The sequence below is a fragment of the Pristiophorus japonicus genome, unplaced genomic scaffold (assembly GCF_044704955.1).
Source record: "Pristiophorus japonicus isolate sPriJap1 unplaced genomic scaffold, sPriJap1.hap1 HAP1_SCAFFOLD_327, whole genome shotgun sequence".
Taxonomy (NCBI): Eukaryota; Metazoa; Chordata; class Chondrichthyes; family Pristiophoridae; genus Pristiophorus; species Pristiophorus japonicus.
The window spans coordinates 717013-730460 of NW_027253073.1; the positions used below are offsets into that span (position 1 = coordinate 717013).

Consider the following 13448-nt stretch of genomic DNA (forward strand, 5'->3'; position numbering starts at 1 on the left):
TGGGCCCACCGTCTATGGCCTTGTCAGGGACCTGCTAGTCCCAGAGAAGACAATAACATATCTTGAGCTCGTAACGCTGGTACAGGAACAGCTCAAACCTAAAGAGAGCATCCTCACAGCCAGACACCGGTTCTCTCCCAACCGGTGGATCCGAAGGCCAAGAAATCGCAAAATATGCTGCAGACCTGAGACGATTGGCTGCACCATGTGATTTAATGATCACCTCACCGAACCACTAAGGGACATCTTTGTTATTGGAATCGGTCACAAGGGCCTTCTCCACAGGCTGCTCTCTGCGGACACCACGGTCACCCTGCAGAAGGCAATTAACGTGAGCCAGGCATTCATGATCTCAGCCTGCGATTCAAAGTGGATGTCTCACCCCCAGGACTCTAACCCGGCAAGTACTGTGAACCGAAAGGTGCGTTTTAGAGGCAGGGCTGCTGCTAGCAGTCTCTCTCAGGGAAGAGAGAACAGAACCCCGAGTCCTACAATCCTGAGTCCGCCACATGTGGCCAACCGGCCAACCCCATGCTGGCGCTGTGGAGGAAATCACAGGGCCCACCAGTGCCGCTATAAACACTATACTTGCAAAGGCTGTAACATGAAGGGCCACCTCCAGCGAATATGCAAGAGAAACCATACTCACCGAGTCGATGAAGAGTTGGCTGATCATCCGGAATCCAGCGACGATGAGGTGTACGGAGTGTTAACCTGCACCACCGAGTGTTCCCCCGTGAAAATGGAAGTTGAAGTCACCTATGTTCCAGTCACGATAGAGGTGAACACAGGGGCGAGCCAGTCACTGATGAATCAGGCAGCCTTTGAGAAATTCTGGGACAATCCAATCGAACGACCTAAAATGATCCCGATCGAAGTGAAACTGCTCACCTACACAAACGATACATCCCAGTCGTTGGCAGCTTGGATGTCCAGGTGTCCCATGGCGGCGAGATGCACAGGTTACCTTTGTGGATCATTGCTGGTGATGGTCCAAAGCTATTAGGAAGAAGGTGGATGAAAAAGATCAATTGGAGCTGGGAGTAGCTCCAACCTCCAGCGATCGACATCCCCCATGACCCCGAAGTTGATCCAGCACAACACCTGCAAAACCAACCACCCAACTCGACTGTGAGGCGACGACACAGACCGCTCAACCCAACGGCGAGATGATCCAGTCCAAACAACCAGACCTCACCTTCCAGGCTCCAGTGGCAGGACTCCAGAGAAGAAAATTCACGCAGAAGATAACTTCCTGTCATCCGTGGCAGAGCCTGGGGAGAAAAGGATCACCGCAGCCTACCTCATGGAGAGAAAGAAGATTGTGTCTGAACCACGAGGTGAAGGGCCTGAAGTCAAGATGGCGGCAGCCACACCACAAGGGAGCAACACGTGATGCCGAGCTGCGAACCGGATTGGGGTAAAGATTGAAAGACCCTCTTAAAGGAGACCGGCAACCCATCACAATTAAAGGGACAGTTCCACTCTTTATACAGCGATGATCTGATACAAATGTAAAAGATGTAACTGACAATTTCAAGTTTGTAAATGTAACTAATCATGATAAGTCGGGCAATTGCGGTCAGAACCAATGTATTGTGAGAGTAAACGAAGTGATGACGTGCGATGCTGGGATTTACAAGCATGCCGACAAAACCAAGGGCAACCTCCCGTCAGCACCCAGGTCCAGCGACCATGTAGCCTGCCCCTCCGGGACCAATGTGATACCCCAGGGAGTGTGGCCACACACAGAGGGAGCATACCAGCTGCAGGGCCAGTGATCAGCGGACGGCAAAGGCACCACGACCGGTACCCTGCCCCCGATCGGCTCTAACTCTCTGGCCAACAGGGCCAGTACTGGGAGCGAGCGGATATCAATCTCCTGCCCTCCCAACGGGACCTGGGATGACCAGGCTCCCACTATCGCTGAAGAGCAGCAGGGAGACACCGCAGCCCTCAAAGGAGGACAAGGAGGCCACACACTCCTGTGGCTCTGACCATCACTAGGCAACGGCAAAGGCTCTGAGACTCAGCCAGGTGAGCGATCTGAGCCCACCCAGCTGGCAGGGGACACAGCTCCGTCATCAGACAATCTGGACGCAGTCTGGTTACTCTGGAACTAGTGTCCTCACCCACCTGCACCTACACAACCCAGGGGCAAGTCTGTGAAACCACGTATGTACCTTACCTGTAAAATGTACTTGTTCCACTTCTGCAGAACCCAAACAGTGATGTAACTAATCCGATGTTTTTTTGTTCTTTCTGTCTGTACAGGTCTGCACATGCAGGTGTTGAGCCACACACAGAGTCTATGTATGGGGGGGTGGGATGGATGGATGTAGCCATGGACACACATGGATCACACCCAGAACCCACTCAACCCCCACTGCAACCTCCAACCATCCACTGCTGAACATGTCCCAATGTCGTGGCAATAAGGACTTGGGGGTCCACAGGGAGAGAACCAAGCCAAAGCATTGACAAGGTGCAAGGGCTTTGGGCACTCAAGTCTCGGGCCAGAGCACACAATGCAAAGGCAAGTGGCACAAGACTAAGTGGAGAGTGATGTTGTGTCTGTATAATATAAGTATACTCCCTGTACACTCAATGTACAGTTACATAAGACTACTGGATGTACCTTCACACTGTATACACTATGCCTGTACCACCAGAGAGTGCAACTGGTGGATACCTCGGGATCACCGGTACACGACAGGTAACCAGGTATAAAACGGAGCTCACCATCCTGTACCCTCACTCAGGAGCTGCAATAAATGGACTAAGGTCACCACAGTTCAAGTACAATACCTTGCCTCATGGAGTCATTACTTGAGTGCTTACAGACACAATAGAAAGAGATTGAACATTAAATGGTAGGACATTGAGAATTGTAGAGGAACAAAGCGACCTGGGAGTGCATGTCCACAGATCCCTTAAGGTAGCAGGCAAGGTGGATTAGCTGGTTAAGAAGACATACAGAATGCTGGCCTTTTTTAGCCGAGGCCTAGAATAAGAGAACAGGTGGATTATGCTTGAATATAAAACACTGGTTAGGCCACAGCTGGAGTACTGCGTGCAGTTCTCGTCACCACATTACAGGAAGAAGACTGTGATTGCACTGGAGAGTTACAGATGAGATTTCGAGGATGTTATCGGGAGTGGAGAATCTTAGCTATGAGGACAGATTGGATAGGCTGGGGTTGTTTTTCTTGGAACAAAGTGGGCTGAGGGGAGGTATCATTGAAGTGTATACAATTATGAGGGGCCTTGATATAGTGGACAGAATGGGCCCATTTCCCTTAGCAGAGGGGTCAACAACCATGGGGCATAAATTTTAAGTCATTGGTAGAAAGTGTAGGGGGGATTTGAGGGGAAATTTCTTTACGCAGAGGGTTGTGTGGGTCTGGAACTCACTGCCTGAAAGGGTGGGAGAGGCAGAAACTCTCACCACATTTAAAAAGTGCTTTGGATGTGCACCTGCAGGGTTATGGACCGAGAGCTGGAAAGTGGGATTAGGCTGGAGAGCCTGTTATTGGCCGGCACGGTCACGATCGGCCGAAATGGCCTCCTTCCGTGCTGTAAACTTCTGATTATATCATTCGATGAAAAATAATCACCAAACGTGGGCTCGCACCTCTGACCCTGAGATTTAGAATCTCATGATCGACTGACTGATTTAGCTGGGCTTCTGCAAAATGCACCTTTATGTCGTTGATTACAGCTCTGCCCCAGATGTTTAAACTTGCTGTCGAGGAACTGCCAGGATCTTCTTGAATGGTGGACCAGGCTCGAGCGGCCGAATGGCCTTCTCTGGCCCCTAATCCTTACATGCTTATGATCTTATGACATTTCACAGGAGAACAAACTCGCCCCTGAGCATGCATGAGGAGAAAGCTCCAGAAAATAATCCCGCCTGGTGAGCTTTCACATGTGAGGCGAACGTGTTATCCGCTGCACTGCGGAAACATCTCCACTTTCAGCACCAGGTCAGACGGAAAAGTAAAGCGAGCAGGTGGACTGCAAAATCCCACTTTTTAGGCGTTGGTCGTGGTGTCAAACAATGAGTTTCACTTAATGATTAAAAACAGGAAGTGTCAGAAGTGTGATGTGAACCCACACCTCCAGAGAAGACTACAACCTGAACACAGCACCTGAGACCGCTCGGCCATCCTGACTATTTAATGCTGTATGTGGCCAACTGCAGGTTTATTTTGAACTTTGTGTCCTGTCACATGAAATAAATGAGGGCAGCAGGTGTATCTCTGCCTGACATCGGGGAAACAGTGAGACAGACCTTGGAGCAAGGGTCTGGTTTTTGCCAAACAGCAAAGAAAATATTAATTCCCGAATTACCCTGAAGAACAGTGACCTCGACGTGATCTGGGGTCAGACACGCTACCGTTGCACCACGAGGTCGATACAGTACATCGGAAATGTTTGACGATATGAAGGTTTCACAATCCAAGGGGCTTTAAAATCCCCGCCCATTCCCACCGGGTGTCAGAAGCAACGCTCACCTGCCAGTCACCGTATGTGTTTTTGTTCAACTTTTGTGTTGCTTTCACGGGATTGCATCATTAATTAACCCGTCACCTTCTTTTGCACAATGAAAGAAATGCTAACTGAGGCAGAGTCGATACTTCAACCATTTTTTTCTGTGCTTTGCATAGAAACATAGAAACATAAAAACAAAGAAAACAGGTGCAGGATTAGGCCATTCGGCCCTTCGAGCCTGCACCACCATTCAATATGATCATGACTGATCATTCACCTCAGTACTCCTTTCCTGCTTTCTCTCCATACCCTTGATACCTTTAGCCGTAATGGTCACATTTAACTCCCTTTTGAATATATCTAACGAATTGGCCTCAACAACTTTCTGTGTTAGAAAATTCCACAGGTTCAGAATTCTCTGAGTAAAGAAGTTTCTCCTCATCTCGGTCCAAAATGGCTTACCCCTTGTCCTTAGACTGTGACCCCTGGTTCTGGACTTCCCCAACATCGGGAACATACTTCCTGCCTCTAACCTGTCCAATCCCATCAGACCTGTATATGTTTCTCTGCGATCCCTTCTCATTCTTCTAAATTCCAGTGAAGAAAAGTCTAGTTGATCCAGTCTTTCTTTACATGTCAGTCCTGCCCTCCCGGGAATCAGTCTGGTGAACCTTCGCTGCACTCCCTCAATAGCAACAATGTCCTTTCTCAGATTAGGAGACCAAAGCTGTACACAATATTCCAGGTGAGGCCTCACCAAGGCCTGCGTCCGCGCACATACAGAGGCTGAATTACAGGACATAGTCGACGTATTTACTGAGGCGTATGAAAGCATGGGCCTTACGCTAAACATCCATAAGACAAAGGTCCTCCACCAGCCTGTCCTCACCGCGCAGCACTACCCCCCAGTCATCAAGATCCACGGCGCGGCCCTGGACACCATGGACCACTTCCCATATCTCGGGATCCTCCTATCAACAAGAGCAGGCATCGACGACGAGATTCAACACGGCCTCCATGCGCAAGTTCAGCCTTCGGCCACCTGAGGAAAAGAGTGTTTGAAGGCCAGGCCCTCAAAACTGCCACCAGGCTCATGGTCTACAGGGCTGTAGTAATACTTGCCCTCCTGTAAGGTTCAGAGACATGGACCATGTACAGTCGACACCTCAGGTTGCTGAAGAAATATCACCAACGATGTCTCCGCAAGATCCTACAAATCCTCTCGGAGGCCAGATGCACCAACATCAACAGCCTTATTCAGGCTAACATCCCCAGCTTTGAAGCACTGACCACACTCGATCAGCTCCGCTCGGCAGGCCACATAGTCCGCATGCCAGACATGAGACTCCCAAAGCAAGTGCTCTACTCGGAACTCCTTCATGGCAAACGAGCCAAAGTGGGCAGCAGAAACTCTACAAGGACACACTCAAAGCCTCCCTCATAAAGTGCAACATCCCCACTGACACCCAGGAGTCCCTGACCCAAGACCACCCTAAGTGGATAAAGTGCATCCGAGAGGGCGCTGAGCACCTCGAGTCTCAACGCCGAGTGCATGCAGAAATCAAGTGTAGACAGCAGAACCTGTCCCACCCATCCCTTCCCTCAACGACCATCTGTCCCACCTGTGATAGGGTCTGTGGCTCTAGTATTGGACTGTTCAGCCACCAAAGAACTCACTTTAGGAGTGGAAGCAAGTCTTCCTCGATTCTGAGGGACTGCCAATGTAGATTCCAAAATTCATGAAAACCCCCCAGTGTTTGGACTCACTGAAAAGGAAATTCGATTTAGGCCTATTAAACATAAAGTTTGGGATTCTAAAAAGCATATGGAGGAAATCTACAATTCTTAACCAAGTTTGGGATTTTAAAAGGCATGTTTGGGCCTGTGGAGAAAAGCTGCAGTGACAGAGGGGTGGGATTTCGAGTTTGGATATTGTAGCTAATCAGTTTGTTTGGGGGAGCTCTTCTACCATAGTCAGGCTCCCAGAAAACATTAGCATTTAAACAATCAACCACGGAAGAAACATTATCCACCCTACCCACAGGACCCAAATGTCACATCCATATTCCAACACCTTTTCAACATGTATAGAAATATCTGGCTCAGCTCAGACTTCCCGAAGCCAAAACAGTGCTATTACAATGGACAAGAGTTCATCAGTTCATAAATAAGGAGTATCACCATCCCAAAGTCTATCAACACCAGATTAAAACATTTAATCAAGTCTCAGTTAGCTAGTCCGCCAAAACTTATACAAAGAAGACCACTTCAATCAATGGGCAGCAAAACTTAAACAAAAGAAACGTTAGATTTGGCACGAAGATTAAGCAGCCTCTCAGAGTATAACTGGGGGCCTATCGTACCAAGAGCAACCTATTTTTCTGACCATTACTTTGGAACAACAAGATCAAGATCGAGAGCACACGGCGAGATAACACAGGAAGAGACATCACGACATCAGAGAAAATAACTTCAAAAAACCAATCCGTGGAACATCAATACCAACTGACTTGGTAACAGGCATCAACCGGACCACCGCGACCGACGGACCCAACCAGGAAAATCAACCACGAGAAAACCGGGGTCCACGCAAGTGTTCCACTCTACAATTTGTGCCTCGACTGTCCAGCTGGTAAAAATTACCGAAACAACTTAAAACCCGATTGATGACAAAGGATACCGGCTTCGGGACAATCAGAATACTTCGTCACAGACAAGGCACCGGAAGGCTGGAAGGTAGATCACACCGGTTGTGGGAGAGCTGGTTGGCGGTGACATGGAAGTGTCTGCAGTGTGCAGGACCAGACTGCTTCCACACATCCACAATGAATGTCCCACCCTTTATTTGGGAAAAGTACAACTGAGAGTGGACAAGTTCCATCCCGGTCAGAGCAATCTGAAGCTTTAACTGACTGACACCCTGGTTTGGGATTGTAATGTCTGTAAGCATGTAATGCTTGGAGCTCCACACTGTGGATGTGGACGTATTGCGTACTGCAACTGTACAGTTAATCATCAAACAGACCAGGCTCTTTCCGGAGAGTTCCGAGAGAGCAGCCTGCATGTTAGGAAGCTGTGTGTGCTGTGCTCTGTGAAGATATCACAGGGATGTCTCGCAATATGTGCATCTATCAGTCTCTGTGGTGCAATGGATTAGTGCGTTCAGCTATTAACTGCAAGGTTGGTGGATCGTAGACCATTCAGGAACAAAGCCTTTAATTGTTTTTTCCCTGAGGATTCTGTGCCGTGCAGTTCCAGGTTGTCATTGTGCGTTTTGGCTGCACGAATATATTCTGCAACCATTGCCAGCTGTGCTGTTATCAAGTTATACCAACTGTTACTTGCATTTTCGCGTGGTTGTTCGTTGTCTCGTCGCCAATTGATACGCTCATAATAAAGAATGAAACTGAGTACTGTGAACAATGAGTAAGTGTGACATTAGCTCCTTTAAAAAGACTCCAGAGTGCTTATATACCATGCTCCCAATGGATGCTGGAATCCCTTGGGACTCCAACAGGTCGGCCCTCTGGTGGTGGTGTGATACAGGTGGCCAAGGGTTCAATACATAACACAAGGTGTGTATGGAAATCAACCATCAAAAGCCCTGTCATTAACCACAGGGGTTTCCGGCAATTTTCTGATCGCAAAGCGCTTTCAGTCCTTGTCCTTAAAATTGCAGATGTGGAAATTGGGGAGTTTAATTACTTTGAAAGGAGAATATTGTTGTTTGGTGCAGTTCCGGTCAGAGAATTGTTTGTGAATGGAACTTTTTGCAGAGAGAGGGATTGAGCATTTCAGCTTGTTGCTGAACACTTCTCTCTGGGCACTGAGTTAAGCAGCAGTTTCCGTAGTGTAGCGGTTATCTTGTTTGCCTCACACGCGAAAGGTCTCTGTTGCGAGCCTGGGCGGAAACATTATTTGTGAAGCAAAAGCTTGTCTGCAATAAAATTGAACAAAAGCAGTCCAGGGTACATTGTCGCATGAGCAATGAACATTTTGAAACTAATCTACTCAAATACAGAGTGTGTAATATCAGATTGGGGATAAAACTTCATCAAGGGCAAAAGTTTCACTAATTATTAAAGATCAGTTGTTGAAATTTCGATTGTCCCTGTTTGCATTTCTTTCATTCTGTGAAACAACTCTATCGGTTTCTTCCATCAGATCTAAGTTGCATTTGAAACCCACAAACAGCTCATTAATTATTCGCTCTTCCCCAGTTCCAGAGCTCAGAGGGTTATTGTCCATCCCTGGGATGTAAGCTACCTCAGACCCGGGTCAAAGCTCCCCGTGCACCGAGCACAGGCTCAGGAAAACCCCGGGGGAGAGGATATCCCGGTCACTGGGCCTTCCAGCAACACTGAACAAGCGCCCGGTCTGAAACTTTCCTGAGTAATAACTTGTAACTGAAGCATCAACAGTCAGGATGGCCGAGCGGTCTAAGGTACTGCGTTCAGGTCGCAGTCTCCTCTGGAAGCGTGGGTTCAAATCCCACTCCTGACATTCAGTGTTTTTAATTGCAAACTCATTTGTTTTGACACCACTCTGAAGTGCTTTGGGACATCCATCTGACATAATAAAATTACTCCACTTTAATTACAAACGGTGATATCAAAGTTACTTCCCAAACCGGGAAACGATCCCGGGTGGCTGTAGCGAAAGGAATGGTTTTGTGAAGCATTGAAAGGTGCCCTGTAAATATCCCGCACTGCTAATTTAACTCACGGTTATAATTTGTTTTAGTGCAAAAGAAGGCAGGCTCGAAGGGCCAAATGGCCGACTCCTGCTCCTGGTTCTTGTGTTCTTATGCAGAGCACAGAACAGATGATTAAATTATCAGCTCTCCCTCAGTTAGCATTTCTTTCATTGTGCAAAAGAAGAAAAGGGGTTCATTAATGTGTTTTCCTGTGAAAGCAACATAAATTTTAAGGAACTGTAATCGACGAAGATGGGGCTCAAACCCAAGATCCTGAGATTAAGAGTCTCATGCTCTACCGACTGAGCTAGCCAGGCTTCTCAACATCTACCCTGTCAATCCCCTTCAGAATATTGTCCGTTTCAACGAGATCACCTCCGATTCTTCGAAACCCAAGAGAGAATTGGCATATTCTACACAATCTCTCATCATAGGACAGCCCTCTCATCCCAGGAATCAATCTGTTGAACCTCTGTTGCACCACCTCCAAGGCAAGTGTTTCCTTCCTCAGATAAGTACTATGGGCGAATATCCTGTTTTTCTGCTGATTCTACTTCCTCCTCCTTTGATAGTACTTCTCTGTACATTCTGTATTCTGCTTGGTTCTCTACTGAAATATGAGCCTGAAGTTTATCACAAGCTTCCGTCTTTGTGTTTTAGTTGATCTTCATTCATCCACCGAGCTGTAGCTAGCTATCATGCTATTTCTGCACCCTGCATGAGAACGTGTCTAGTCGTTACCCGATCTATCTTCATTTTGAAAGTCTCCCAATGTGCATTTACTGTTTTACCGAGAAATCTTTGGTTTCAATCTACCTGGGCCGGATCCCTTTCAACTCATAAAATTAGTCCTCCTACAGTTGGGTATTTTCACACATGATTATACCTTCTCCTTTTCCATAACTACTCTAAACCTAATGATATTGTGATCACTGTTTCCTCATAGCTCCTCCACAGAAACATGCTCTATGAAGGCATGTTGGCCTTCATAGCAAGGGGATTTGAGTGCAGGGGCAGGGAGGTGTTGCTACAGTTGTACAGGGCATTGGTGAGGCCACACCTGGAGTATTGTGTACAGTTTTGGTCTCCTAACCTGAGGAAGGACATTCTTGCTATTGAGGGAGTGCAGCGAAGGTTCACCAGACTGATTCCCGGGATGGCGGGACTGACCTATCAAGAAAGACTGGATCAACTGGGCTTGTATTCACTGGAGTTCAGAAGAATGAGAGGGGACCTCATAGAAACATATAAAATTCTGACGGGGTTAGACAGGTTAGATGCAGGAAGAATGTTCCCAATGTTGGGGAAGTCCAGAACCAGGGGTCACAGTCTAAGGATAAGGGGTAAGCCATTTAGGACCGAGATGCGGAGGAACTTCTTCACCCAGAGAGTGGTGAACCTGTGGAATTCTCTACCACAGAAAGTTGTTGAGGCCAATTCACTAAATATATTCAAAAAGGAGTTAGATGAGGTCCTTACTGCTAGGGGGATCAAGGGGTATGGCGAGAAAGCAGGAATGGGGTACTGAAGTTGAATGTTCAGCCATGAACTCATTGAATGGCGGTGCAGGCTAGAAGGGCCGAATGGCCTACTCCTGCACCTATTTTCTATGTTTCTATTAATCCATTTCCGAGATCCAGAACTGCTTTCTTCCCCATCGTGCTGGGAACATACTGATGGAGAAAGTTCTAATTCAGATTTCAGGAAATCCTCCCCTGCATTTTCCCTTTGCATGGTTATTTTCCCAGTTTACGTTGAAGTCCCACATTATCACGACAGATCTTGAATCTTTCTGCATTTTATCTAATTTTACACCTCTTTATCCTTCCCACTATTTGGTGGCCGATAACATAATCGTTCATCTAACTTTCTGCAGGCACATTCATTTAAAAAAGAATGTCGGATGGGAATAGGGCCACAAATCAATGGACAAGATTAAATCACATGGAGCGAAGGAAAAATTACATAAATTATGAAATAATTACTTTGCCTCTGTATTTACCAGGGACACAGGGCAGGTGGACATGATGGTGGAATAATGTATGGGAAATTTTTTAACTGCAATAAGTAAAGAGGAGAAATATTAAATGAACGAACCAAATGAAAGGAGGATTGAACCCCTGGCCTGGATGGATTACATCCATACACTTTAAAATAATTCAACGAAGAGATAGCAGGAGCACTATTACAAATATTTAATGATTAGTTTGAAAAATGTGTCGTGTCAGAGGAATGGCAGATAGCTAACGTAATACTTATATTTGAGATGAGAGATAGAACATGTCCGGGGAACTATAGACCAGTCAGTGGAACTTCGGTGGTAGGAAAATAATGGAATCTCTGCTAAAGTAGAGAATAGAAGAATATCTATAAACCAAAAATATAATTATGTATAATCAGCGTGGATTCAAAAGCAAAAGTCTTGCTTGACCAACTTCTTTGATTTCATTGAAGAAGTAACAGGGAGAGTAGACCAGGGCAATGTGGACGATATAATATATTTAATCTCCAAAAAGTCTTTGATGATGTACCACATATGAGAATAATGAATAAGGTCAGAGCTTGCGGTGTTAGGGGACAAGTCGTGGATACATCCATAAAAAGAAAATGGAGCACCAAGGGTTAATTCAAGACGGATAGTATTGAAAAGAAGTGAAGTTCTGCTGAACTGGTATCAAACCTTCGTTGGACCACACTTGCAGTACACTGTACAATTCTCATCGCCGTGTTATAAGAACATAAGAACATAATAATTAGGAACAGGAGTAGGCCATCTAGCCCCTCGAGCCTGCTCCGCCATTCAATAAGATCATGGCTGATCTGGTCGTGGACTCAGCTCCACTTACCCGCCCTCTCCCCGTAACCCTTAATTCCCTTATTGGTTAAAAATATATCTATCTTTGACTTGAAAACATTCAGTGAGCTAGCCTCAACTGCTTCCTTGGGCAGAGAATTCCACAGATTCACAACCCTCTGGGAGAAGAAATTCTTTCTCAACTCGGTTTTAAATTGGCTCCTCCGTATTTTGAGGCTGTGCCCCCTAGTTCTAGTCTCCCCTACCAGTGGAAAAAACCTCTCAACCTCTATCTTGTCTATCCATTTCATGATTTTAAATGTTTCTATAAGATCACCCCTCATCCTTCTGAACTCCAATGAGTAAAGAACCTGTCTACTCAATCTATCATCATAAGTTAACCCCCTCATTTCTGGAATCAGCCTAGTGAATCATCTCTGTACCCCTTCCAAAGCTAGTATATCCTTCCTTAAGTAAGGTGACCAAAACTGCACGCAGTACTCCAGGTGCGGCCTTACCAATACCTTATACAGTTGCAGCAGGAACTCCCTGCTTTTGTACTCCATCCCTCTCGCAATGAAGGCCAACATTCCATTCGCCTTCCTGATTACCTGCTGCACCTGCAAACTAATCTTTTGGGATTCATGCACAAGGACCCCCAGGTCCCTCTGCACCACAGCATGTTGTAATTTCTCCCCATTCAAATAATATTCACTTTTACTGTTTTTTTTCCCCAAGGTGGATGACCTCACACTTTCCGACATTGTATTCCATCTGCCAAACCTTAGCCCATTCGCTTAACCTATCCAAATCTCCTTGCAGCCTCTCTGAGTCCTCTACATAACCCGCTTTCCCACTAATCTTAGTGTCATCTGCAAATTTTGTTGCACTACACTCTGTCCCCTCTTCGAGGTCATCTATGTATATTGCAAACAGTTGTGGTCCCAGCACTGATCCTTGTGGCACACCACTAACCACTGATTTCCAACCGGAAAAGGACCCATTTATCCCGACTCTCTGCTTTCTGTTAGCCAGCCAATTCTCTATCCATGCTAATACATTTCCACTGACTCCGCATACCTTTATCTTCTGCAGTAACCTTTTGTGTGGCACCTTATCGAATGCCTTTTGGAAATATAAATACACCATATCACTCGGTACACCTCTATCCACCATGCTCGTTATCTCCTTAAAGAATTCCAATAAGTTAGTTAAACATGATTTCCCCTTCATGAATCCATGCTGCGTCTGCTTGATTGCACTATTCCTATCTAGATGGCCCGCTATTTCTTCCTTAATGATAGTTTCAAGCATTTTCCCCACTACAGATGTTAAACTAACCGGCACAGTTACCTGCCTTTTGTCTGCCCCCTTTTTTTAAACAGAGGCGTTACATTAGCTGCTTTCCAATCCGCTGGTACCTCCCCAGAGTCCAGAGAAGTTTGGTAGATTATAACGAATGCA

The 13448-nt window shown here is 46.3% G+C and overlaps 1 non-coding gene across 1 annotated transcript; it reads left to right on the top strand.

The window, feature by feature from the left end:
* The first annotated feature begins 8914 nt into the window (after positions 1–8914).
* Positions 8915–8997, top strand: trnal-cag (transfer RNA leucine (anticodon CAG)). Its single transcript has one exon. It is a non-coding gene; the product is annotated as a tRNA-Leu (tRNA).
* The last annotated feature ends 4451 nt before the right edge of the window (positions 8998–13448 follow it).